We start from the raw sequence: 25,071 nt of genomic DNA, 5'->3' as shown, positions 1-25,071 counted from the left end.
ATATTCCCGATTCATGCCCTTGTGTGGTTATAATAAATAGTATCCTCATAAAGGCATCAGAATCAAATCCATATTTAGTAAATAGCCCATGCAGTCCAAAGCACGGCAAAGCTACTTCCTTAGATTCCTAGAGAGCACAACGAGTTCTTTCGACACACCAAACCTTCAGTAACCTGGGAATTCCCCATGTCTTTGTTTTGATTTGTCATTGAACTCCTGCGAGCGCTAAAGGAACAGTCAGTTCTTAGTGACATCTTTTATTGACGTCTTATGTCCAACCTTACGTCAAACCCGGCACCTTTCAGGTATAAATATACCAACGTTGCCTTAAGCAAACACACAGTGGTGTGGAGCAGAGCGGTTATCTACTTATCCGGAGCCCAGCTGATGCGAGAGCTGAAGGAAACCGCCCCTCCCCTTTTGACGTGCTGGAGAAGCTGCTTTTTCTCACGCAGAGAAAATCCAGCTCCAGGGTTCCCAAGTTGCCCTTGCGGGTTGCTGGGAGATCGAGTCCTGAAACGCGAGATACAAGACCTCCTTCATTCTAGAACCAAGGTACGGAACTGATTAGAACCTTAGAGAGAGTTCTTGATTCCTATACTTGGCAAAAAACCCAACTTAACTTAAAAACTGCAACTTACTTACTCCTTCACACGTATTAGGCTTAGGTCAGGTACACTGGGGTAGGCGTATCTTAGAAGCACAAGTTGAGTTTGTTAGTCAATGTTTTTATGTATGTATATATTTTATCCGTTTTAAAGTATCATATGGCTAAGAAACCATATAAATGCTTTTACAGTATTATTTCATAATACTACTTTTACTGTACGCACTTTACTTTATGATAAGTATTGCAACTATGGCAATTCATTTCTCTTGCATGAGAAAGAAGACTGCTCAATAAAATAACACCTTTTTATTGAAAACGCCCATCTCTCTATTTCTCTGCATTCTGGTGAAACTCAAGCATGCAGGATTGACTGAGTGAAATAGCTGCCTATTGTTTTCACACGACTCTAGAGATACACTCTTTATTCTGAGGGAGCAAAGTTGTCATGTTTATGCGGTCTTCAGAAACTGAATCCCTTCTTGTCTAATCAGGGACGTTTACTCCTCCCTGTTCATTCAAGAAAGTTTCTAGTGACCTCTGAGCTAGCTGGCAAACCTAAATTAAGTTTAACATAGTCAGTAGAGACCTAGATGACCTCAGTCCTTCGTCTACACTGCTGTTTATGTTATTCCAATGCGCAGAGCCTATTGGAAAAATAGGAACTACTCGGTTGCGGTCTGCCCAACATCGTAATCAGTACCTTAGTCTTCACTGGAAGCAATAAAGGGTGTAAATACTCTTCACCCCCTATCGCAATGAATTGCCATCAAATCTGGGACCACTGCTGTCCGTGAATAAATGCTGGAGCCAGTCATGCTAATGTGTATGGCTCTCGCTGCAGTTATCACTTACTGACAGATGGTACATGGACATGGCAGTGTTCAGGCAGGAGGCTTTTTCCAATGATACTGCACAGGACATCCATTATGTACAGTATAGTGAAGCACATTTGCATGATTTAAGTGCCATGATTAATCAGACACCTGTACAATGCCAAAATTAACGATCTTTGTCTGCTACCTCACCAGGGCAAAAGTCAGTTTGACTGCTGCCTTACCAGGGCAAAAGCCCTTAGCTGAGATAGTCCATGTTATAAACAAAGTCCACATACCACTATACCTGTTAAACATCATTGGTCGGTGAAGATCACAGAATTCTTATACAGAACAACAGCACTAACCTTCATTTTCCTATGCAACTGGCCGGTAGCGTGAATACACAGATGAAAAGTCTGTGTGTTGCAATGTTTTAATGCCACATCCATCTATTTCCTGGTGGCACAAGGAGTCCTTAGTGTTTCATATATGACCTTGCATAATATGTCATGTTTATAATGCCTTATATTATTTTATATATTACACTCTTTGACAGCCGTGGCCCGTGCAGGTAAAAGTGGTGGGGCCGGGTTGGGGGAGATTTGTCCGACGACCACAAGGGAAAAGTAAATAAATATTACATTTTCCCTCGTCGTCGTCGTCTGTCGAAAATCCCCCCAACTCGGCCCCACCGCCCCACAGCTCTTACCTGCACGTGTTGCGTCTGCTCCTTTATGTTATCTGAATATATTATGACCTGATATGACTCATTTTTTGTTTACAGAAAAATGCCTTTTAAGAATCGTCTGCTGCTCTTGAGCGGCAGTCGTGTTTGTACTTGTAGTCTCACCCTGTACTTCTAATGTACATTAGTTTTGACGATTGATGAATGCATGAATAAGTGTCACCATATGTATGTGTACCCTACCCATAATGTCTAGTTACCATGCCATTACAACCATCAACGAGTGCTTCCTTTTTATCATGTTCTGTTTTTGTGGAACTAATCTAAAAACTGTGGGCCAGATTTATAATTCTTTCATACAGCGCAGCAAGCCGCCATGCTGCACTGCACTGTGTGAAAGGGAATGGGACGGAATGCACTGCATTTACCATCATATGGCGCATTCTTGTCCATTGGAAGGTCTAATGATCTTTTGGTTGCCTAGCGACAATGCAATCACCCGTACGTCATGGAGCAAGGGTGCCTGCGTTGTAGGCAGCATGGTTATTGAGCAGGAAGGGGCACCTACCTGCAAAAAAACAATCTTGTGAGGCATTTACTTCTTTCTATGTGTGCTGCAGAATGCAGAACACATAGAAAGAGGAAAGAACAAGGAGAAATAAAGATATTTCTCCTCGTTACGCCTCACCTGGGGAGGCGTCAATTTTGACACATTCCCAGGTCTACCACTAACAGTAAATCTGGGAAAAAGCCAGAATCCATGGGTGGATGAGTGGGAACACCCATGGAATGCCTCCTTGGATCAGAGTGACGCATGGCAGGGATTTGCCTTTCATTGCTTTACTCTAGCTCTTTCAATCCATGCAAAGCCTGCGCAAGGTGGCGTTGCGTGGCTTGAAAAATCTCCATTAGGTTTTTTGACGCCCATGTGCCCCTTTGCGTGGCGCAAGGGCGACGCAAAACCTTGATAAGTATGGGCCTGTGCCTCGACTAGTAAGAGTGGAGAGGAATACATGCCACAGGGAGCCAATTTGCTCCAAAGGTCAATAAAGCTGATAAGAATTAAGCCCACAACTGAAGGACGGGCCCTCTACGGCCATGCGGGGTATATACAACCACCTGCTATGCCTTCCCCAAAATGAAGAGTCGATCAGACAGTAGAGAATACAAACTTACTTTATTCAGTATACACTCTGCAGAGTAGCTCAGTCAGGCCTTCACCCTAAGATGTCTGCTGAGGGGGACTGATGTCCCAGGGTACGCTAATACATAATAAACCCTTCTAGAGACTTCGGCCACGCCTCTAATGGAAAGTTACTGGCTTGAGCAGGGCATGAACAAAGGAGGTAAAGAGAGATGAGCTTACACCTGCCAGATGGGTGCACTATCAGTTCTCCAAGGCCACTGTGCCGAGTCTTAGAATCTCCGAACGTGGGAGCAGAGGTACACATCGAGATTGGAATGCAGAGAAAGAATATTGGTTCATTAGCAAGTCGGGTTACAGCCTTGAACAGGAGAGAAAATAATTAAGGAGTGCAGTGTTTTGCTAAGGCAAGCGAAAAAAGAAATAAGGCCTAGTATGAGCACATCCCAAGCAGTCTTCTAGTGATTGTGAAATACAAAATGGAGTCCCACAAGCTAACTAAGCTTACACGCTGCTAGGATAACTAGGTGGGTTGCATAACGTGAGCACGCACAGCATCTATTTAGCCACGTAATGCTAACCTAATATAGCATGTATAAGTGCACAACAGGAAGGGGAGTTTCAAACCTAACACAACTTCCACAGAAGTAGATGTCTGGCTGTAATAAAGGTATCTAGGAAGAGTCAACAGTTCTCTTGGCAGATAGTTAGACATCTATTCAATAGCCTTTATATAGAACGTTAGGTGTTTTCATATTGCTCATTTTGTTAGCATTTGTCTGAGCTAATACCTTTTCAAGTCTCATACTAGTCCTAGGATAACGTATGTTAAATGAGCATAACGACTGTCAGTCTTATGTGTGTCTGCACTGATTTTGGGTGACAACTGCAGAAGGGTTCTTGTACACATTCTCTTCACAATATCTTTAGTCGGGGGCGTGGCTAGCAGCCGAGTAAAATAGCTGCTGAGTGAAGGAGCTCCGAGGAAGACGTAGCCTTCCACGTCAATCCGGTCATTTATCTGTTGCATGAATGCACTCCAAGGGTCTGCGCTGAGGTCTGGGACCGAGCGGCGGCTGTAGATGAGACTCCGGTGGAAATCCGACGCCGGGTGCCACCGCTAGCCGAAGGTGAAGCACAGCGGCCTACCACCCACGCGGAGACCAGGGTCTGGATTACCCGGGGACCCCGGGGCAAGGCGGGAAGGCGGCGGATCGGGGCAAGCAGCGGAGCAGGCGCCGAGAGCGCTCCTGGCCACAACGAGTGGAGGCACGACCTGAGCACGCACTAAAGACCTGGTAGCTGCCTGCGCCACCGAGGCATCCTTGAGTGGAGCAGCGATGGCGAGGTGGGGCCTAGTGGTGGGGGCAGAGCCGGGGACTACATTACTCAAGGGCCGCAACTACTGCTGAACTCGGGGCCCAAGAATTAGCGGTGAGGGCGCAAATTAAAGCTGGAGGGAGCTCACGAAGCACCGCCCCCCCCCCCGATTGTCCACCAGCGCAGCAGACATTGGCAAGATAGAAGACACTGAGAGCCCACATGACCTGGTAACGCAGTACTGGCAAGGTGCATGCTATCTGGATGAGAGCGTGTGCTGCAAGCCGGTAATTGAGAATTGAGCCGGACGTAGTAGCAAAACGTTAAGCACCGGCGCACCTCGCAGCTCTTGAACGCTCGGACATTCCGCATCAGAACTGGCACCATTGAGTAAAAAAGCCTTACATACTCAACGGGCCACAGGGACTGAAAGCCCGAGAGAAACAATAGCACCGTGCAGTGACATAGCCAGACAACCGTTGGCGACACCATGACGGGCCCACGGTCTCAAAACACGCAATCCAAATTAGACAAATACGCCTATGGCAAAGATTTTCCACCACTTCCAGAGGGAGGATACTCCTCAGGAAAAGCAGCAGAGGGCGAAGGGTCTAAAAAAGTAACGCTAGAGGATATCATGGCGGCCCTTTCGAGTGTCCAGACTACAGTGGGGTCGATCTCCACTGACGTCTCCCTACTAAGAGCGGAATTCCAGAAAATGCCGGACAGAGTCACAGAAGTTGAGCAAGTCACCAAAACCTTGGTGACGGACATGACAGCACTGCAGAAAGCGATGTCCCGGCTCGAGACAGAAAATAAGCTACTGGCGGAGAAGCTTGACGACCAAGAAGGGCACTCTCGCAGAAACAACGTCCACATTCTTGGTATTCCAGAAAGTGAAACTGTTCCAGCAATGGACCTATATGTTGAAGACCTGATCAAGACACGGCTATAGCCCAAAGGACTCTCCAGTTTTTTCTCTGTAGAGAGGGCACATAGAGTTCCGGGCGGCAGACCCAAACCGGGGGCGCCCCCCAGACTGGTGCTCGCCCGCTTGTTTAACTTCCGAGACAGAGACGCCATCTTACAAACTGCGAGAGTCTCCCCACCGATTCGAGTCCAAAACTCAACGGTCTCCTTCTTCCCAGATTACACAGCAGTGGTCTCCCGGCGCAGGCAAAGTTTCCTGGAGGTAAAAAAAGCTTTACGGGCTCAGAAGCTGCCCTATTCCATGTTATTTCCTGCGAAACTTAGAGTAGTGGCGGAGGGCAAGACATGGTTTTTCAAAACGCCAGAAGAGGCGCATGACTGGCTTTAGGGTTGGCGACGAGTGGATAAGCCGCGCCGCGGAAACAAAAACCAACACCGACGAGACGAGGAAGCAGACACAGGCAGCCAAGATCCACGACACTCGGACCCAGACTGCTCGCCACGGTCTGAAACAGAGAATCTCGGCCATGGATAGAACTACCAGCAGAATGGCACCCGGGTAATAGTTGCCCATACATGGGAAGCCACAGACGTGCCGACTTTGGACACTAGACTGAAGCAGGCCATGGAGGGGAGGGAAGGCCTGTGCTTCGCCTTGGACTTCTTACCCCCGTCAAGCAAGTATCATGTTCCGGTTTGGGATGAAGCACTCTGCTGAGTTGGGATGGCGGGCGGTTTCGAGCCCATCAGGCAGGGAGGCAGGGTGGGAGGGTGGGACAAGGGGTTGGGAAGTTTGGATTATGTTTTTCTTTGTTCTAGTTTGTAACGGCACTGATGGCAGGGCAGACTATCGACTGAACGGCAGGTCTCCACATGACTTAGTTAGTCAACAGTTCATGCTATTTCAACACAGCATCCATGGCAACACACACCCCAACTGAACGCACCCAGGGCACGGCCCAGGAAGCACAGGTGACCCCCCTCATGCTATTAACGTGGAATGTCCACGGACTTGGAGACAAAATTAAGAGGGGACTGGTATTGCAGGCCCTGAAACGTCAAGGCCCCACATTAGCACTTTTGCAGGAAACACACCTCACGGGCACGTCATGTAAAGCACTTGATAGATGGGGTATAAGATGATAGTACACTCCGAGTTCTCGTCGGGCTCCAGGGGAACGGGCATCCTAGTGCAGAAAAATTCTTCCTTCATAGTCCTCCAAACCAGGAAAGACGAACAGGGACGATTTGCAGCACTGCAGGGTCAATGGGAAGGCAGGCTTATTAACGTGATATCGGTAAACATTCCCCCAGCGCTTCACGCAGTGGCGCTCCAGCGCTTAGCGACTTTCTCCTTACACTGACGGAAGGGGACCTTATCATCGGGGGGGGACTTCAATGCCACAATGGATGCCAGCCTAGATAAAATCTGGTTAAGACACAGACGCCTGGAATCTCTCGCTTACAGAGCTGCGCGGAGGCAATAGGGCTTGTTGATGTTTGGAGGTATCCCATCCCACAGCGTGCCAATACACGTTCCACTCAAATGCGCACAACAGTCTGTCTAGAATAGACTATTTCATTATGCTAGACGCCAGCCTGCAGAATGTTAAGGATATAGCGATCAAACCTAGGGGCATCTCTGATCACTCACCAGTAGTGTTGACTTTCTCCTACCATCAAAAGTCTCGTCGGAGGATTTATCCTATTTATCTCGGGTACCTCCAAATTCCAAATATCAGAAAAGATCTGCGTAAAACCACAAAATACTTTTACACTGCATCGGTTAGTTCTCGGTCAGTGATATGGGAAGCTTACCAGACTGTAATTAGGGGGCAAGCAATAGCATCCATCACGGGGCATAAGCGAGAAAAGCAGAAAGAACTACTGGATTTGGAGATAGATTTACACTCGGCCGAAACAGAACACTCGGCAGATCCCACACCTGACATGGCACACACTCTGCACCTCAGACAACAACGATACAGAGACTACTTACGAAATAAAATAGTGACTAACCTTGCAGCAACAAGGCATAAGATATATGATGTAGGGGACAAGGCAGGGTGACTGCTGGCTTGGCTGGATAGGCGCGAAGGTTGTGCTAGGGGAATACGACAAATACGGACAACAGAGGGGTGACTCACGACGGTGCCCCGGGGCATAGTGGACACATTAGCAGAGTATTTCCGAGAGGTTCATACATTGGCATCGGGAATATCAGAGGCTGGGGCCGCAGCGTCCTTAACACATATAGAAATGCCCAAACTGCCACAGGAGGCTTCTCTGGAACTGGAGGCGGATCCTACGGAGGACGAGTTGCAAGTAGCAATCCGTTCGCTGCAGTCAGGCAAAGCACTGGGACCCAACGGGATCCCAATAGAATGGTATAAGCAGATGGCAGAAACTGTTTGCCCACATTTACTGAGGATTTACAATGACAGCCTTGAGAAAGGCGAACTACCACTGGACCAACGAATAGCCACAATAGTGGCAATCCCGAAACCCGGTAAGCCCCCATCCGAGTGCACCTCCTACCGCCCAATATCTCTGCTAATTGCGGAGGCTAAAATTTTGGCTAAACTACTAGCCAACAGATTGATGACACACCTCCCACACTTAATTCACCCGGACCAATCCGGCTTCATGCCAAATAGGAACGTCTCACTAAACCTCAGACGATTACATGGTGCACTGGCCAAGGCGCCATCCCAGTCAGAGCCGGCAGTTATCATGTCCCTAGATGCGAGGATGGCCTTTGATATGGTGGAATGGCATTACCTCTTTGTGGTCCTTCCACATCTGGGATTTGGCCTTAAATTTTTTGCATGGATCCGCCTCCTGTATACGGGGCCTCTAGCTTGTGTAACGGCTAACGGACACCTATCAGACGCGATACCATTGGCGAGAGGGACGCGCCAGGGATACCCCCTGTCGCCGCTCCTTTTCGCATTACTGTTAGAACCCCTAGCTACACTGATTAGAGGTGCTCCATTATTAAAAGGAATCCGATGGGAGGAAGGATGGGAAGACCGTCTCTCCTTATATGCTGATGACATGCTGGTGTACCTCACAGATCCTGAAAACTCCATACCGCTGCTCCTTGAAATGTGTGATAACTTCGGAAAGGTGTCAGGGGACACAATAAATTGGTCCAAGTCGGTCTTATATATACTGAAGGGCCCCGCACCACAGCTTTCTGCTGATTGCCCACTTGTGGTCTTGTGGGATTCATTTAAATACTTAGGTATACACATCACAACAGACATAGCGGATTTCTTCTCCAAGAATCTGGCACCCCCTATGGAGTGCTTAAAAAGAGACGTGATACATTGGGCATCCCTGCCCCTGACACTACTGGGAAAGGCGGCATTGTACAAGATGATGGCCATGCCCCGGTTTCTATACGCTCTCGATAACACGCCCTTTCCAGTCCCGCTCCAATACTTTAAACAAATAGCTGCGCAGGTGTCCACACTTCTCTGGGGTAACAGGCCTGCACGAGTAGCGCAAACAAAACTGCACAGAGGTTGGTATAATGGTGGAATAGCGCTCCCCAACATACAGTTGTATTACTGGGCAGCACACCTCAAGGTCATTAACCAATGGATACATGCACCACAGGATGACCCAGCATACAGAGCAGATAGGGCCCAACTAGGAAGAGGAAATATGCTCGCAGTCCTATATAACAAAGGGCAAGCAGTGAAACTGAAGGGTCCCACAAAGCACACGGCCATGCTATGGCACACAGCGCAGACACGGTTGGGACACTAGACAATTAGGAAAACTGCGAAATAGCAAGGGATTTGAACAATGGGACAATATAGGTATCTCCACGGTGGGTGATTTGTCGGACAGAGGGAATGAACTGCCATTTGACCAGCTCCAGGAACAATATGAATTAGGCCCGACTGATGTTTTCAGATACACACAAATACGTCATGCATTGCTGGCGGTGCTGCCACAAGACACTGAAGTCCCTGAAGCTTCCCCACTGGAGGACCGACTGCTTACAGACCACATGCCAAAACACGCCACGTCCTTCACATACCGCAAACTAATCAATAATCTGCCAGACCCGACAGTTTCTTTACAGAGCAAATGGGTGGTAGACATGGGAGACATAGATGACACAGAATGGCAGGAGGCCCTGGCCTCGCCCAAGGAGATAGGAATCCCCGCAAGGCTTCGACTAGTGCAGCTTAAGATCCTACACCGCGTATATTATACCAGGACCACACTACATAAAATGGGAAGGGCGCAGCATCCATATTGCCTCAGAGGGTGCGGGAAGAGGGTTCTTTTCTCCACACATTATGGGACTGTTCGGCAATAGCGGACTACTGGCGGAAGGTGCTGCGAATAAGCATGAGCGGGAAATCCGTTACGCTTGCGGATTTTGCGGATTTTGGGGAAATCCGCAATCCGCGAATTTTGCGGATTTCCCGCAAAATCCGCAAAAAAAAAATCCGCGAACGTAACGGGTTCAAAAGTTGAACCCCCACTCATGCAACTATTTTACAATGGCGCCAGCAAGCTGCCAGCGCCGTTGTAAAATAGTTACAAAGTTAGCTTACACAGGAACCACTAGATAAAACGAAGCAGGTGCTGCTTTATTTTATCTAAGTGCTTCCTGTGCAAGCTAACTTTGTAACTATTTTACAACGGCGCTGGCAGCTTGCTGGCGCCATTGTAAAATAGTTATTTACACTTACAGCTCACTCAAGGGACCCCTGCGCCCTTCGGGGCGATTGCATAGTAACACACACATGGTCGCTCGAACTAGTTGATGCTCAAATTCAGTGACTCATTCATTAGCCCAAAAACAATCGTGAGCGTCGTCGAGGCTGGACAGGTGTGCCTTCTTCCCAAATCTACCGTGGAAAATCAGCTGTGATGCTCGATAGGCTTTGCATCCTTGACTTTCACGAGCGCAATACCTGAACTTCTTTCTCTTCATCTGCTGAACTGATCTTTCTCTGACCTTTTATTCACACAAGAGGCACATACCCTACTGGGCACATTGTGTTCGCACTGGTTTCTGCAAGTTCGCACGCGTTTTGTACAATTTCGCAATTTGCGAAATTGTACAAAACCCTCGCGAACTTGCAGAAACCCGTGCGAACATAAAAAAAAAAAAAATCCGCGAGGATTCGCGGATTTTGCGGATTTTGCGGATTTTCGCAATCCGCAAATTCGCAAATCCGCAAATTTGCGGATTGCCAATCCGCAAAATCCGCTCATGCCTAGCTGCGAACAATATCACAGACAGTGGGAGTGTCACTTCTGCCAGAAACCGCGCAGATGCTTACTCAACATATGAGAACCCAATGATCTCACACGTCATGGGCAAACATGGGTCACGCTGGGACTCATGGTAGCGAAGCGAAATATAGCATAGAAGTGGGGGGCGGTGGAACTGCCTTCGCTGGCGAACTGGTGTAGAGATATGGACCTTACTATGGTGACTGAAAAGACAATATATATAAATCGGAGATGCCCCCGGAAATGGACCAAAATATGGGCGGCTTGAAATGCATACTGGGGAGACATTTGTGAACCGATACCCGACTCTGATTAAGATAGCTCGGATTATGAATAAAGGAATGGATTGGGGATCAGTGTTGGTTGAACTGCCGAAGGGATTATTAGGGGATATTCAGATTGGTATTGCTTTCAACAAAGATATGTCAAGAATTATGTAACCTAACTGCAATATGTGATTATGTGCATTTTGTCATCACTGCCGATGTGCTGAATGAAAACAATAAAAAAAGTTTAAAAAAAATATATATATATATATTTAGACAATTCCATTGCTTCTTTCTACATTCCCGCCCAATGGTTGGGTGGTTCTGTGTGATACCTGTCCCTTTCCCAGCTCTGCAAGATCACTGCCTATAGCTGGGTGCTACTGAAAACCTACCAGGTGTGCTCCCAAATTTACTGGGGCTTTCAAAACCAGAAGGGGCAGGTGTGAAAACGCATTATATATTGTTTCATGCTTTCATTAGATCTATTTAAAGTGCTTGTAAACCTATCAGCATTGTTTACACTTGTTTTATTCAGCACTTTGTTGTAGTGAAATGGTTACTATCTGATCTGACCAATGCAAGCCCATCTGCGCTGGTACACGACCTTGGACAGCGCCAAGGATGCTGGCAGTTTCAAGTCCCATCACAATTTTGTTAAGGTAAGGCAATATTCTCATGCCCAACTTGTGGATCTCCGACCCAGGAACCCTAAGGGGACATGTTGAGCTAAACTTAATTTGTTTGATAGTGAAGAAGGGCACGGCCAGAAATGTTTGCTTTCTCTTAATTGTATATCCTACTCTAATTCGGGGAATTCGCTTAGTATACCCCTCCTGTTTGGTGAGGAAAGATCTTGTAATGATAATGCTGGAAAGGTGCACAAACAGATGCATATTCGTGGGGTGTTAATTAACTCTTGCTCCCTTATTAAATATAAATCTGAGGTATCTGAATTATTTAATATACTGTCCCTTTAATGCCTATTCATCACCGAGACCTGGGCAAAAGAAGACTCTGCCCCTGATTTAGTGGACGTTGTCCCCAAAGGTTACGTTATTCTTAGAAGTGATAATCAGGGCCGGAGGAGGGGTTGGTTTGGCCGTAATTGCACATGAGGTTTTTAGCTGCACCCTCAGGAGGCATCCATATATAGGCTTAAACTCTCAGCCAAGCACCATTTTTTGGGTCTTCTAGTGTACCTGAGACCACAAGGCAACTTCACACAGGCTTCGTGCCAGACCTTGGAACCACATTTGATGTCCTCTCAATTCACCATTCTAGGGGATTTTAAATTCCATTTTGATGAACTTCTTTGTAAAGACTCTGCCCTTTTCCTTGAACTTTTACCAATTTTGGATTTGAACAGCTGGTGCAATCTCCTACTCACCTTGTGTGCCATACTTCAGATGAGATGTTTACTAACCACAATAATGTGGTTATTGATCAAGTTCAGACCCCTTAGTTGGGCAATCACTGAGTGATCAAGTTTAAATTCTCTGCGTAAGGCTTCCAAGATTGGGTTCACATAGCTTTGGATATTGTTGCTCCCTTTAAAACCAAGGTTCCAATTAGAAGCAAGCTTTCTGCACCTTAGTTTTCAACCAAACCTATGACCATTAGGCAGAAATGCCACAGACAAGAGCGGAAATTGAGTGCAAATCTATGCCTTTGTGAAAAAGAGAAACATAAAGCACTTTTCCTGGACTATAAACAGGCTATAGTACAGGCTAAAGCCTTCTTCTTTATGGAGAAAATGTGTCAGATAATAACTCTTCTAACCTGCTGTTTTGGCAGAAAAGGAGCTATCAGAACTCAGCAGGCACTTAATTCTCCTCAAGAATTCTGTGACAAAATAGCAGTGTATTTTCAAGATTAAGTTCTTAACATCTTCCTGAATTTTAATGTTTCTCTTGCAGATTAAATGCTTTCCCGCATATTTCCGTCCAGCAAACCAAGGACTTATTGTTGTGTCTAAAATCAGGGTCCCCATCTGATCCTTGCGTGCCCAAAACATTACAAATTGTTTTGGATCCTATTGCTATATTATTGGAAAAGGTGTTTAATTCCACGCTTCAATCAGTTATTTTTCCTGCTATCTGGATGGAAGCTGTTGTCACTCTGGTCCTTAAGAAAGTCAATGCCGATCCTGAAGATATGAAAAATCTTTGGTCCATTTCCTTGTTGCAGGCTCGTGCTAGGATCCTAGAAAAATGTATCAAGCAGGAGCTGATGAAATTCATTGATACCCAGGAGATCTTTGATCCGTCTCAAAATAGGTTTCATGCCGGCCATAGTACCGACCTCCCTTGTTGTGGCTGCAGACAGCAGCGTTCTCAAGTCGATCGGGGTGGGGTGGCTATCTTAATAATGCTTGACCTATAGGCAGCATTTGCTACTGTCTCGCTGGCACAGATGGTTCAGCGTCTAACACAAGCTGAGGTTAGTGGGACCGCCCTGCAGCTTCTTCACTCTTTTTATCAAACAGGGTGCAAATTGTTAGTTGGTGCCTTAGAGCTCATCCTTGAGCCCAACCCTCTTTAATCTTTATGCATTCATTTGGGTTTCAAGTGCTGTCACATACAGACGATACTCAATGTATGTCCAGCATCATCTGCTGGAGGGAGGACAATTCCCTGAAGATTAATGCAGACAAGACTGGAGTGCTTGTGTTTGGCTCTTAAAACTCCATTTGGTCAAACACCTGATGGCCAGATGCCTGCATACCTCTCACCACCCCTGTCAAGTCAGCTAAAAACCTCGGGGTCACTTTTGATAATACTCTGAGTTTTAATGCACCGGCCAATTGCATTATCAGCACTTATTTTTACATCATTAGGACCCTGAATTGGAATTGTACCAGACAGTCACTATCACCCTTTTCACCTCACAGTTGGACTACTGTAATGCACTTTATCTTTACATCAGTAGCTCCTCCCTGATCCCTGAACAAACTTCAGGTTGTTCCGAATGTGGTGGCCCACCTTATTCTGAACAATCCCAAACTGCACTAGTTCAGAGACGGTAGTCATTCCCTTAATTGTCTCCCAGCCAGGAGGCAAATTTCCTTCAAGGCCTTGTGCTTAGTTTTTAAGGCTCTTCATCATAGGGGCCCATCCAAATGAATGCTCTTTTTCACTGGTACTCTCCGGACAGACTACTTAGATCCTCATGCTGTAATAAACTTCAGAACCTCAGATTTTGGAAGACTAGGTGGGATGGCCGCTCCTTCTCTCAGCCACAGCCAAACTATGGAACACTCTGCATACCTATAACTCAGAAGCTGTTTCCTTTATGTCCTCATTTAAAATACATCTGAAAACCTGGCTCTTCTCATCTCAGAATCTTTGATTTTTGGCTGTACTGCTTCTGCGGGTTCATCTGTCCTGCTATAGCGCTTTGGCACCTTTGGATTTTAGTGCGCTTTGTACATTTTATCCTATCTATGCATGCAGGTAATGATAGACTTGAACTGTTTGCACTATTTTGAACTGTCCCCATAGGACAGTCCAGCATTCACCGCACAGGTTTAGACAGAATATCTCCCAGCTGCCAAGAAGCAGTGATATATTCTGTAGTCAGAAGTTATAGCTCTTAAAAAGGAATTTCTGATGATGATACATTTTACACAAACATTCGAACAAAAACATTAGACACGAATATTAACATACATCCAAAGTAACTGAGATGAAACCTACAGGGTCCGATGCACAAGACTTTGAATTCACAAACCAAGCTTGGATGCAGAATGTAATGTTGCAAAGCACAAAAGTTCACAGCGATTTGTGATGGACATGTTTGCATCAGAAGCATGATGATCCATTGTGGGTCAAAAAGGAAAATGGTAGCCAAGAAGCATTCCTATCTCCTTGAGATTCACAATGGAATGCGCAACAGCTTTGCCATGGTTGTGTAGTCGCAAATTATGGAATGATTAGCATCTGCCAAGATCTGGCTGTAATCAGTCGCAAAGTGGAAGCTGTCAAAAATTGATTTCTCCTGGAGGCTACAGGCACTGGGAGGCTGTTGTGAACTCTTTTAAGGGTGTTTATGAACTCTGAGTGTAGCTCTTATACACACGGAGAGCAAATAGGAGTAGCAGGGATGGCGTAACATTGCTGCAGCATTAGTCGGTTTTCTGCAATGCTAATGGAGCAGATTGGTACCAGGATCTTGCGTACCTTAGATGAGATCTACCTTTGGAGCAGTAGGAGCCGGTAATGCCCAACTTTCACGTGCTTATCTATAGTTGAAGCCTCACCAATCATAAGCCAGATCCGGAGGCTTAGTGGACTAATGAGTCCATTGTAGGAGCCTGTGTTTGACCTCATGGTCATAGGTTAAAATCCTGACAGGTCAACTCAGCCTTTCATCAGTTGAGGTCGATAAAATGAGTATCATTGAGTTGGTTAACAAGAAACATCTGTTATTCAGCGCCAAGAAACCCTTGGCTAGACTAAATTTTGGGACCCAACTCCTGGAAGGATTAAGAAGGCAGACATTGTGCAAACAGCGACAGCACCTGCATGGAAACACCATGATTGGAAAAGTTCAATAAGTGGCTAGAAAGTTCCCAAACAGTAAGGTTCTTCAAGGGACAGTTGCCAGCTTTTCGTTAACATAAGACTGTGCAACACACACTGGAATTGGAAAGTCAACGTAAGACTTGAGCCACGGTGCTGCATCACACAGCTGCATTTCCGGCTGCACCTCAAGGTGAAGCTGGACTCACCATTGACTCATCATTGAGTGGGCTTCTGCGCGTCAACGCAACTCGAAGACTAGAACAGAAGTAGATGATGTGATGCTCTTGCTATATTTGTTCGTATATGCATCATGCGATATATTATTGAATTCACTTATTGCCTTCCTAAGCTTATGTCATTGTAAATACATATTGAAATATCTACCCCGGGGTTTGGTGTAATGCATTATATAGCGAGCTCCATTATTGCACATGTGTCCCAAGGCCCAGTCTCCTGCACTTTGAGACTCCGGCTGTTGTTATGGTAGGACTTATTTCTTAGTAACATATGCATGTAAGACGGAAATTTGCCTTCATACCATAAATAGTACCTGGTCTAAAAGTGCAGTCCATCACCCGTCTGAGACAGAGGTATACACAGGGGCACCACAGACCTCTGCATGTACTCCCAATGTTGCATTATCAATGTGCCTTTGCTTGTGACATTGTGACCCTTACCCCGACCCTTCCCCCTGGAAGGGGCAGAGGTCACAATGAAGACACATTGCATATTGTGGAACTGTTGAATACAGGCCTCCATCAGAGCATTCGATACTTATAATACATTTTCACAATTTGATTTCCACCTAAGTAATATTCATGTCAGGGGAATGAACTGTGACTTGTTGTCAAAGATTATTTGCGGTGCAAGGCTTTTGAGCACTCTTTTCACCTCGAAGTGAGACAGTGGTCACAAGCCAAGGCAAACATTGCATAATGAATATCTTTTTTCTTTACTTTTGCATCAGGACCATAGATTTCTTTCACATTGTCCAATAGCATTTGCAAAAACAAAACACACAAACATATCAGAAAACATTAGAAAGAGCATCTAACTCAATTACACCGCAACCATATAGAACATAACAAACAATGTAATATTGTTCAGATTTGATGCATAACAATCAACAATTTGCCCTGATTCTTTCTGCCATATAGTTATTATGTCTGCCATGATCTACAGTTCTGGACTTGTCCCTAATTCTAAATTATTTACCAGCAGGTCTCCAATGTTGTGAGAACATATCACAACTTGGTGTCCTTGGCATTACTTAATTGTTTTTCATTAACACTTACCACCTTCTAGGTTATGGGTAAAAGAGTGCAAACAGCAGCCCCTCCAATGAGTGTATAAGAAAGTGCTAAAATTCTTGTGGTTCATACTTCATAGTAATGTATTGCACTCAAGTTACATTATTGAGGCCATTTGTCCTTGGCCCTCCTTTTATTCCTGGTGAGCCCGCTCGAGTGGCCCTCAATATTCTTCCCACCTTGCCCTGTCTCACCCTCAGCCATCTGCTTCCCTGGAACTATGGAAGTCCCATCTTTGTCTAGTTGACAATACACTGAGTGTTCCTGGACCCTGTGACCCTGCCCACCTCACCAGCTCTATCTGCATCAGGGTGCAACAACCAGACCTCTTAAAGTAGTACCCATGCAAGAGGATTCATCTACCAGTCTCATACAGAACAAGTACTATCCACTGCCTTCAGCACTCCACATTGCCAGACTGTAGAAGTACAATCAGCCCCCTCCTAGACTCTGGGTGAAAGGCTTTAATTTGAATGAGCAATGCTGCTTGCCAGCAGGGTATTCCCAAAAAGTAGTTTTTCCTATGATATGTGCTGAAGAATATTATATTGCAGCAGGATGTCCTTTTGGGGCCTCTGGCCGTCTGCCTTCATTTTCTGCTACTATTCTGCCTAGTCCCATTTCCTAATGTAAGCCCTAAGATTCAATCAGTCTGTGTTTTTCTCAGCTACTATCTCTACCTCCCAAGAAAAACAGTTGTCTTCTCTGGGTCTGGCTGACACAACACAAAGGCTATTGGAGTTCCCTCCATGAACATATCCAGGCATGTCACACAAACTCAATCAGCCACCATTTTCTACTGGGCCAGTGCTGGGGAACTTACCGAGTCTACTTCATCAGAAGAACTCAAAGCAACATATGGCACGCCACATCACCTGCCAGTAAAAATAAGCAATCTCCCAGACTCTGGGTACAATTTTATAATGTGGGTAGTTAGCAAAACTCGAGGACAACAGGAACATACCTTGTAGCATTACCCGGACCTTTACCCACCCGGGTAGCCCTACCTCCCATATCCACTAGCCTAGTTAGCTTCTTCTCCGAGGGCATTAACCTCAGACACCTAGCTAAAGGATAGACAGATTAAGGGTATATTCATATGGCATCTTTTCTGTTTCTGCCTCAATCCACAATTTAACTTTCTTTAACCCTGCCCTCTCCTCCTTATTGGATTAATTCACCATAACTTTGGTTTGCTGATTAACAAAAGTCCTCCTGTTAAGACTATCCTATAATGTGGCCTCCTAGACCATATGCACCTATTGCTTTTGGGAAGTGCTGCCTTCCAGTGGGCTTCTTTTTCATTCCAGTTTCAAGTGCACCCACACTAACTCATGATAAACATAGTGCTGTTGGGAAGATGTGTCTTCGAAGAGTTGCAGCTACACGACTATTGGGAAGACTCCATAGACTTGTATATCTTGAGATTCAAGTAAGCCAAATCTTACACAATGTTGCACTTCCAGCATTCAGGGGTGGATCCAACCCCTGGGGTTTGTGGGTGAATCATATAAACTCACATATAGCTGGCAGTTTGGAAAGTTTGTTTCTGAGTGGGTTGCACCTTGGCCACTCTTGTGTGGACCCTGGAGACCCTTAATAAACTCAGTGGTTTTGAGAAGATGCATAGATGGATTACACATCAGCTGCAGTTGAGTTGCAAAACTGGATGGGCGTCAGAGACTGATATATACCTGTTGCTGAGGGGATGCATTTTCTAGTATGTTACACCTCCTCCTGACAACTTCTTCCCTCAGCAGTTTAGTTTTACAATACTGCCCAACAGTTGGTTTCCAAACACTCCCTCATTAGATCTCACATCCCAGAGAAGCATTTTCCAACCCACTATATCCCTCATTCAAATAAATCCCTCTTTCCTGTCTTCGTCATCATTGCCTGTCATATTTTCTTCTGTCCCTCTTCTTCACATACTTAATTCTTTGCTCTCCAACCTTCTATCCATCAATAAACACACCCTCCTCAGTCTCTTCCCTTGTCCTCACCTCTTTATCACTCTTCCCCACAGAAACCTTCATCAATTCTCTTAAACTCCGACACCTTGCAAATCCATGTCATTACCTTCCCTCTATGCTGTCCCCGTTCTCTTAGACTCCCTCTCCCTTACGTTTATGCCCACCTCCTCCATTCACCTGAACCTCAACTCATCGTTTTCCTCTTTACATTTCCCCAGGCCATTACGGTGTGTCGCTCCCTCTCCGATCATCCGTGCTCTGTAGGGTGAACGATTTTAGCATACCAGCTAACATCTCCTCCACCCTTGCACATCATCCATAACCACATTAAACTGTTGCTTCCACTCCTATAGCTCAGTGATGACTTTGTTCTATCCTTCCCTTGTGCTCCATCTGTCACCAACCATAAATTTACCACACCCCCTTATTTATCTTGCATTCTCATTAGCACATGATTAATTTTCTAAAATCACCTGAACGTCCCCTGAACTGATCTACAACACTAGCCTGGGCCTTCTCTTGATCTCTGAAGCACGGCTAGGGGACCGCGCAATCCAATGGTTCATGAGCCCTTACTCCTGGCTATCAAACCCTAATAAGGAATAGCAATCCTAAGAAGATCGGAGACAGGTAGCAATGGTCTTTAAGAATTCCTTAGAAACAAAGAACTTTCAAGATGTTTGAGATGCTGAATGTAAATATTTCCTCATCCGCTGCTCAACATCTTCACCCTACTCCTAATGAAGCCCACTTATCAAGAGACATCAGAAGAGCCAGCCTTCTAAGACATCCTCCTCAACATCTTTGCTGCCATTAACTACAATATTATCTGCAGTTTGAGCACTCTAAACATTTGCTTCCAGAAACCAGAAAGGAGATCGCCTCATATCTAATCTTTCCTTCGCATCTTGATGCTCTGAGCAATGTCCATCTGATTAAAAGAAAAAACAGAAATTTTGAAAGATATTGGAAATAAACATTCCCCTACATTAAACCCTATTAACACTATATAGTATACAAAGGCGGCAATAAAGAAAGCAAAAAGGCTGGACTACACTTGCTCACTTGCATGACCACCTCAGGGGTTACACACACCATCACAAAATGCCTTGGACCATAAAGCATTGGCTCCAACATCACCCACGTGCAAGACCTCAGGGATTCACAAGCAGACTACTACATCTTCATAGACAAAAATCTGAAAAATTAGGAGCTACTTTCGCTCAAGAATCTGCCCTCTAACCAGCAACCAAAGCTACCTAACATTAAGCTTTACATTATAACAGCTTTGAGGAATTTATTTATTTAATTTTTGTTCACTTAGTTTTAAGGTATTTGAAGAGAGTGCACTGTCACTCCACTGGTGTCTTCGGGTGCTGGTACCTAGTCCAGTTATGGGGACATCATTGACATTAGTGATCATAGAATAGCCATGTTTTGATGGTTTTGCTGACAGGAGATGCTTTTTAGAGCAAATGGCCAAAGGGACTTTTCACTAGATTAAGGCTCCCTGTCATCTGAAGGCATGTTCACCAAATCTAATACGTTTTGTAGTTGGAATGACAGATGAGGCTTTGTCACTAGAATTGAGTGTTCTAGATGGGGGAAATTTCCTACATTTTTCCGTTAGAAATTTGGGAGCCTTGCCATTAGAGCAAAGGCACTGGAAAGGTGTGACCCATCTTAGAACTCTAAGCTGCAAGTGGCAGCCCTTTGTAATTAAGTTGTCTGTTATTCCATGTTTAGTTTAGTGTCAAGTATGAGTCCGATTTCTCGGACAAGAGAGGCTTGTTGAGGATAGTCCACAAAAAAGGGAGCTAAATATGGGTGTCCTATTTGTTATTTCTAATATAGGTAGGGAGGACTATCAAGGCCACTGGCAGTGCCACTTGGGCTGGATAACCGTGCTCACCACATGTGACCTAGAACATCCTCCTCACTAACTCTGTCATCTTCTTGGCGAGAGACAACGTCAATGAACACTTAGCATCCTGCAGGTTTTGACAGTGATCTCAAGAAGAGTAGCTATGGTATTCAGGGTACCACAGTAGACTGAATTTTCTCCTACCTGACAGAATAATCCTGTCACACTCCTGTCTTTCTTCTTGGCTCCTTTAAGACCTAATGCAGAGCCCCATAAATGTCACCATTTCTCCTCTCATGTACAGTGTATACCTCATTAAATGTTTCCAAAAGGCTTACATTTTTCCACATTACTTGTTCATCTAGGTGGCATACACTCAGATTATTGCAAAGGCAGAAAATCTCCAAGGTTTGATTTACATTCCCTAGGCCAAAGCTTACAAGCAATGGACCAATTATCTTGATCTCAGATCATCAAAACAGAGATTCCCAATTGTAGGAACTTGACAAACTATTATCCTTTCACCATCTGGCCAAAGAATTTGGATAATTACAGTGCCGGATAAACCCTATGAAGGCCCCTAGGCAGTGGAAGTTTTGGGGCCCCACTCACAAATTATCTCCTAATACTGAATGCACCAGATTTTATTACAAACTGCCAGCTGCCAGACGAGGAGCCTTTAAGAGACACACTGTTATGTCAACCTGATGTCTCTGGTTTATGTACTTCAAGCTGTTAACGGGTCTTTAATGGAAAGTTTTTGTTTGTTTAGTTGACTAATTTTTTTCTACCTTTTGGAAACAATATTTAAGACAGCTTGATTGTAATTTTCTTTCAAGATCAATTGAATATTATTTTGATCCGTTGTCACAGGGACCCTAAAAGGAGTGGGGCTCATAGGTTGGTGCCTACTTTACCTATTTGATAATCCGGCACTGGATAATTACCAACCAACTGGATAGAAGTAAGGAACCTGGCAGGGATCACAGAACCTTCCCCTTCTCTTCTGTTACCGGTGAATAAAATCACCAACAATGCCATCTACACCTTGTCGACTTTATACCAATCATTTCCAGATACAGAATTTTCTCAAAGGGTACAGGCCACCGTTACCTTGCTCCAGTCACATACAGATTATGTCATTGGTCAGTACATTGGAGAACTCTCTGGCTACTATACTGAAATTGAGAATCCGGAATTGAGGCTTCAGTACAATATTTCCATGTATATATATGTGACCATATATCTTTATTACCCCAAGCCCTCGGTTAGCTGCAGATTGCCACATATACCTTATTTAAGACTCTCTGCATTACTCACCTGGCGATCCATCATTGTCCATTCATACATAATTTCTTTTTCCATTTAAAAATATGTTAACCATAAAAGACACAGATAAATACACAATCAAAAAAATACCCACGTAATGTCAATCTCCTTAGGCGTGCCTCAAATAATAGCTGCATTTAAAAAGCTAGCAACATTATAAGTAATACATTCATCAGACAAGACAAAAATTGAAAATGTAAAGCAGATCAAATTTGAGTGAAATTCTGATCCTTCAGCAAGGGAATGATATAAACTTTCCTTGGTTTCTCATAAAATCTGCACATCATTTTAAAATGTAAAGGTATCTTCCCTTACTGGAAAGTTTCAACAACTTTAAGTCAATTTAGCCTTTTAGGGCCACTAGCAATAGGTGAAGCAGGTTAAACCTGAATATGGTAAGTAAAAAATGCTGAGTACTATTGGTCACAAATGTACGATACGGTTACATCCGCTGGACTGTTTGCAACAGGATATACCCTCAGACTGTAGATTTCTGTAATTCCTTATTTTCCCTGTCCACTGACCTTTGCAATAAAAAAATATTTTTAACCCATTTCCTGTCAGATTTAACCAGTCCCCCAAGGTTGGTAAATATATCTACCCTTCCCATATTCTGGAACGACTCATTGAGGAACACTTTCAACATCAATAATCTGTAGCTGAGTAATTTTAGCATATATAGCTACCATGGAGAACTTCAGGCAGCCATGTTGCCTGATACAACTGCAATAATGCTTTTGGTGGCTTCCTACTCTGCCTGGAAGCTAATCTAGATACTGCAGCATTGGCCCTTATAAACTCACTGTGTTTGCTTTGTATCAGGGGTTTTCAACTCAATTCAGAGTTAAACAAAGTTTCCAAATAGGAAAATGCCCTAACCGTCCATAAAGTGTATACCTCCCACCCGGAAGTGTTGGATTTATTTAGTTGCGGTCATGCCACCACTACTAAGGATTTAATCAAATTAATTGCTACATCCAACTTATCCATGAAACCCATAAATGCTTCCACAATGATTTGCAAACCTCTTGCGCTCCTAGCCATCAGAATGACATTGTCCGCTTAAAGCAGTACTGGCAAGGAACGTGTCCCAATTAATGGGCAATCTTCTCTTGTTGGCAGCAGTGCCTGTTCAAGTCTGTTGATGTACAATGCGAATAAAAAAGGAGCTAGAACGACCCTTGCCATACTCCTCGGCCAATATTAAATAGTCGAATATAGAGAGAATCACCCTTATATCAGACTACTGCTGAGGTATTTACCTGGAGAGCCCTCAAAAAGTAGCTAATATCAGGGTCAACCCCCATAGTCAAGCCAATTTTCCATAATTTGAGTTAATTAACTATATCGAAGGCTAATGTGATGTCCATAAAGGCCATATTTAAAGAACCAGATTGTCCCACTCTTTTTTTGTTCATAATCATACAAATTCAAACTCTGGGCGATGGTGGACCTGCCAGACCTGAATCTGCACCGTAAATTGGATAGTATATTATTTTCATCTGCCCAGGTAGTCAATCTTTCTGGAATAACCCATCCCAAGACCTTCACAACTGAATCAATTAATGTAGAAAAGTCTATAACACTGGGGATTGTCCTTATCACCCTTTTTTATAAAAAACAGCACTTTGATAGATGCAGTCCAGGAGTGCGGAGGTCCTTCCTTAAAAGCAACATTTAAAAACGGGGTGAATAATGCGGCCCATATCTCAGTATCACTTATATACATATCAGGAGGGTTCCCATCCAGGCTGGGTGCCTTACACTTAGGCAGGCCTAATAAACTCCTTTTAACTTCCTCTAGGCAGTGGCAGCTGCCACCAAGTGGTATGGTTGGGGCAGGGAGATAGACAACTAAATTAAAAATGACTTACCTTGCTGCCTGCCGCCGCCTGGTCAACCATCCTCTTCTGTACAAGCAGGAAGCTCACACAGGATCCCCTAAGCCAATCACAACACTGCTGTCACCATGACAGCAGCGTTGTGATTGGGCTTAGCATTGTCGTTCGGATCTCAGATGGGGACTTTGAGCCTATGCATCTTCTCCACCCAGGCTGCACAATACAGCCAGTGGAGAACATGCAAAGTGCGCTTGGCTGTTTGGCCGGCCAAACCATCATACATACTTAAGTGCCCCAACAACTCCTCTCCTGCTGGCTGTGACAACAACCCCGCCCATCCAGCCCTGCCCAGTAAACCTGCCTCGTAATGGAACAATTAAATGATAACAACATAGTGTTATTATCATTTTATTTTTCCTTTTTCCACTACTCAAAGAGCAGTGAGGCAGTGCTCCTCGGCCCCAGCGGAGGAGCTGCCGTTGCCTCTAGTGTAAATACTACGTTAGAAATTCCCTCCATCCCTGAATTAGGTTTGGGGTCAGTTTCAGAAGCCACAAATCCCAAGACAATGAGAGACCCATCAATCCAGAGTAACGTGATGACATTATCATCTGAAGCAAAACGGAGCTGATTTATCATACTCCAGAACACGATACTATTCCTCAGGCAACTAGCATTAAATTAGTTACCCCTGATTCATTCTTAATAGAATTCTTTTGCCACCTAAGTCCTATTTTATAGTTTGTTTGGCCTGCTGCTACAAATGCAGTATCTCTGGGTTTAGACTTCAGGGATCTCTGTAGTCCTCTAAGTAGCTGAGAACACCCTCTATCGAACCATTTAAGTGCAAGCTTGATCTTCTTTGAAGAGTAAGAAGGTTGGACGCTTTCTGAGAAATGCCAGAGAAACCCAGTGAAGCCTCATTATGAGTAGACAAACAATAATCTCTGATGCCCATCTGGAGAACAATTCCCTCTTAAAGACCTTGGGAACCACATGTGTCCATCTTAATCTTCTGCCTTGACTGATCGTCGCCCACTCGCTGTTGACCTCTTTTATTTCCATCTTAACTGATTGTGTCTACCCCAAAGAGAGGCTAACTGGATTATGGTCACTAAATGGGCTAGATGCAATCTTTATATCATTGATCTTAAAAAGTAAAGGTACATAAACAAATACAAAATCAATTA

Source organism: Lissotriton vulgaris, chromosome 8 (genome assembly GCF_964263255.1).
Source record: "Lissotriton vulgaris chromosome 8, aLisVul1.2, whole genome shotgun sequence".
In the NCBI taxonomy this organism is placed as follows: Eukaryota; Metazoa; Chordata; class Amphibia; order Caudata; family Salamandridae; genus Lissotriton; species Lissotriton vulgaris.
Note: the sequence above shows the minus strand (reverse complement) of the source record.